Here is a 4,664-nt window from a genome sequence, read left to right as displayed (position 1 = left end):
AACAATATACAATATGCTTCAGTAATATCAGAAAACTCACAACTTCATCTAAGCAAGAAAGCTAGATCGAAGATTTCCAACATTTAAAAATTAACGGTTCACGTAGCAGTTGCGTTTCTTTTCTTCTTTTTTTACTTTTTCTACGGTGACTTATTATCACATTTAACACTACACTACGTTCAGGTCACCAGAAGAACAAGTAAAAAAAAAATGTTATTTTGGTGGCTTATAGAGTGTTATGAAATTATCACACACGACACTACACTACGTTGAGATTATCCGAAGAATAGGTTAAGAAAACGTTCTTTGGTGGCTTATAGGGGTGTTATGAAATTATTATCACACTTGGCGCTACACTACATTGACATCACCCTAAGAATAAGTTAAGAAAACTATACCATCTGATAGTAGTCACAGCGAAAATGTGTCTAAGCTGGTACTTTCTAGACTGATTTCAAGTACAAAAAAGGATGTTGTTTAGAAAACTAAATAGACCTATCCACCAACTTTGCTATTCTTCATTATTACTTCCTCGTGGTTAAAAGAATAAAGTATACTGTATCCAACTGACATAAAATATTTTATGTATTAAACACAGCTTGCCTCATCTAGGGTAATTAGTTACAGTTTTACATCTAATGAAGTCCGATCACACTTTATACTCTCATATTTCAATAGTAAATCTAACTAGTATCAAATTTTCCTCTAAACTTTTTCTTTTGTTTATATTTTATTGAGCGTAAAGCTACACAATGGGCTATCTGTACTGTGTCCACCATGGCTAGTGAAACCCAGTTTTTAGCGTTATAATCCTTCAGACTTATCGCTGAGCCACTAGGCGTGCTCTTCTAAAAAAATACGCTCTCAACAAGATTAAAAGAACAAATTTCTTGGTTTGGTTAATTCAATAGTGTGTAAATTGACGTAGGATTAACTAAAAACGTTGTTCAATAGTTTGTTTGTTCGTAGTTAAACGTAAAACTACACAATGAGCTATCTGTGCTGTGACCACTACGGTATCGAAACTCAATTTTTAGGGTTATAAAGCCTGCAGACTTACCGCTGTTCCACTGAGGGTAGAACGGCTTAAACTATTGAAATGCTGATAATAAGTGTATTTATAATAGTAGATTGTATTCAACACATCTTTGAGTGTATCAACTGCTAAGTGTCTGCTAGATATCTGCGAATCAATTAAATCCTGTTTGAGCGAACAAGCTATATATGTTATTATAACATATTTTATCCTTATGCAGGCTCTTTTGGATTATTTAGTTAAGATAATGCAACATTCAGTTCACGTAGCAATAATAAATTAATGTATTTGTTCTTTAACGTTTACTACAGTCATGTTCACTCTGTAGGCCTAACTTCAAATATAAAACTTACTTGAAAAATTTCTGGTTTAATGATTGGTAACATTGATTAACTCACTGTTTAACTCTAAATTATAACACCTCTCACACATTAACTGATACTGAATTAACTCAATAACTCTCTTCTTCACTATTTAATTCACTGATTCTGGTATTTATATTGTACCCTAATTTCTATATAGTACAGGAAATTTCTAGATTCGACAAAAGCCTCAACTTTCACGAACTTTCTAGATATCGCAACATGCGCCACTGGAAACCAAACATCTAATTAAAATATCTGAAATATAGTTTACTATAATTTATATATTTATTTATATAACTTAACCAAAGCAACCTAAAAACGGCCTTATAATAAATCCACTTAAATCTCAAACAAAATACGCCTTGCATGTTCGTAAATTAAACTAGAGGGCGAAGGTTATGGGATTGATGATTAGTCTTTATAATATAAAATTATAATAATTCAACACTCACCGTAAGCTACTGAAGCGCCTGAGGCATACTGTACTAAAATATAAAACAGAAATGTAATTATTTGTACCATACATAAAACATATATAAGTAAAGTATCGTGCTACGAAATAACACAGAATAACCTTCAAAGGTAACAATAAATAATTTTGCAAGTTTGTATAGATTCGAGTGTGATATTTTTCCAAACTTTTAAATGTCTATTTTATTCTGTTTTGATTTTTTCCTCTGAACTTTTTAATCGCACCATCAAGTATTATTTTGAGATATAACATTAATACATAGTGCACTTAAACAGGATTCGTAGGTCTTTACATTTTTTTTATACGCGGTATATTTTGATTGGTAGTTCTAAACCTCGTTGAAAGGCCCACTTGCAGCATCTCAGTAGGAATATTTTTCGTTTAATTGTAAATGCACCTAGAAACTCAATACAATTTAATCGTGATTGGGATACTCAATTTACATACATTCTGGTGTTTAATGAATTTATCTTTTTTATAAGTTATTGGTGTTGTATTAAAAAGTTATAACAAAAATATCAGATAAATTTATATTCTAATGCTGTTCCATTACAGGTATTAACTACTTCACGTTATTACCTCCTAAACTGGGAGGAGGTTAACCAATTATGTTTTCTAAAAGTAAATAAACCTAACCCCGTCTTGTACTGTGTTTTCTCTAAGTAATTTAATCGCACATGATGTTTGCATGTGTATATATCCTGTATCGTGACTTTCCGTGGCTCCAAAGTCAGAGTAGTCATTAGACATAGGATAATTTATGCATAGGTCCTATTATAATAATAATATATATAACTGAAAAAGAGTCGCACGCTTCGGAAAAGCACTTTAAAAACACTGAAACTTGTCAAAAGTCTAAAATGTTCCAAAACTCACGTGACTTCTGCGAGCATGTACCCAAAATATATTGTGAAGAGAAGGATTTAAATTTCAACTATTTCTAGCAATATGAAACATTCTAAACACTACGATAGCACAACACTTATTGTTATCAAAACTAATACAGAATTGATTACGTCATATTGAAACCATTTTCGAGCATCAACACGTCTTTATAGTCCATTTCGCCACGTTCGGTCATACTCTATCTGGCAGTCATGCATCTTGACAATAGCTCTGCAGCAGTATTTCCATTGCAAAAACGTCCTGCTCTAAGGCTGTCATGTCAAAAGTACACCATACTCACTGCATGTTTTCTGTTAAACATCTAGTGTACGAGAACGACGGTTTCCCAGCGCCTGTTTCAACAGTCCAATTGCATAGAAATCCATAGGCGATTTGCCCAGTATATCTTCGTATGGAATAGCATGAATAATAGTTTTACTCTCTACTTGCTTGAGGTATGCGACGGTTTAAATGATATATCGTGGAAACAACTTGGGAGCACTTGACTTGTTTGCTTTTCCAAACAGAAATCCTTTTTGGTAATGTAGCGTACTGTTTTCTTGAACACGTGGACGGCTTTTGCCACTGATCTTTGTGTTCATGGATTCTCATATGTTACAAGACGTCGTACTTTCCTTACAACTGCTGGGTTATGACTTGTTACAGGGCTCTTTATGGGTGGTCCTGGTGTTCCAAGTTGATCTATGTTCATTTGTTTTCCAATGAAATTATGTACAAGGGATATTTCCATTTTCGAAATTCTAAACTCCCCACCTAAACACGTCATTACAATCTAAAAGCGTGAATATTTTACGTCGGAAAGCGCTGCTACATGCCCTTCCCAAAAGCGATCAGTTTTCTGTGGCATCACACTACCCAAACAGTGTCAAAATATAGTTCTGATACAATCAGTTTTACCATAATTTTATATCGGCTGTGACTGTTAAGTGACGACTTGCTGATTTGCATATTCAAAATCGTTTTAATATAACGTACTTAACCCTCTGCATTCTAAAATTATTAATATTATTTTCTTTCTTACAAAAATAAATAGCGATTCAAAATACACTAAAAATTCCATTCGAAACATAAATATAATTAAAAACTTACTTATGGTAAAATGAATACCCTGTCCTATGGTTCTTACGTTTTCGGAAGGAAATATCGTTAGAGTGTATTTCGTCTGTGGTTTCAATTGCGCTATATCAAAATTATTTGTCTCGGTACTGACAGATAAAGTCTTTGCCTCAGTAGCGCCTTCAGCCTGAATTTGTGCTTGAACGGTTCTCGTTTTCCAGCCATTTCCATCATAAGACCATTGCACTTGTACAGCGCTACTGTTCAGAGCTTCCACTGTAGTGACTATTATTCCTGCTCCTACACCTGCTTCCAATGTACAAGAAACTAAATTGTAGGTTAGCTGAATTGAATATGGGGAAAACTATTAAATCTATAATAATAAAAAGGAACTTTTAGTATATTTTGTTCTACTTAGTTCCATTACTGGTTTGTTAAAATATTTTTGGAACGATTTTATACCTGGACTATACAAAGAATGGTAGTTCTTTAGACGATACTTTATGACTTCACAAACGAAAACAGCTAAAACATTGTACAAAACATTTTCCCATACGGCCGTGTATTCTTGCGTATATATATTTTCTTTTACTTAATTATTGTGTTTTTATAACGTTTTGTGTCTGAAGGTTTCAACTTAAACAATTTATGCATTCAATTAACATTTTTCTTTTTAGAAATCTTGAAAAAATACTTGTAGTTACTACACTATTTATTAACATACAAAGTAACAAATCATCTATTACTTATTACGTAATTAGGAACATCATTTGTCCTTTCTATTGATCCCAGAAGCTACTTTCATGTTTATAAATAACACAGGCCTGCG

General features: G+C 32.9%; 1 long non-coding RNA gene across 1 annotated transcript in view; it reads right to left on the bottom strand.

The window, feature by feature from the left end:
• Positions 1-4,044: 4,044 nt before the first annotated feature.
• The window catches only part of LOC111086909, a 2,089-nt gene continuing 1,469 nt past the window's right edge, over positions 4,045-4,664 (bottom strand). The window contains exon 3 of the long non-coding RNA XR_002611622.1: positions 4,045-4,141. This is a non-coding gene — a long non-coding RNA (uncharacterized LOC111086909). The remainder of the gene's footprint in view (positions 4,142-4,664) is intronic.

Source organism: Limulus polyphemus, unplaced genomic scaffold, assembly GCF_000517525.1.
Source record: "Limulus polyphemus unplaced genomic scaffold, Limulus_polyphemus-2.1.2 Scaffold1545, whole genome shotgun sequence".
Classification (NCBI taxonomy): domain Eukaryota; kingdom Metazoa; phylum Arthropoda; class Merostomata; order Xiphosura; family Limulidae; genus Limulus; species Limulus polyphemus.
This window is presented reverse-complemented; position numbering and strand designations above follow the sequence as displayed.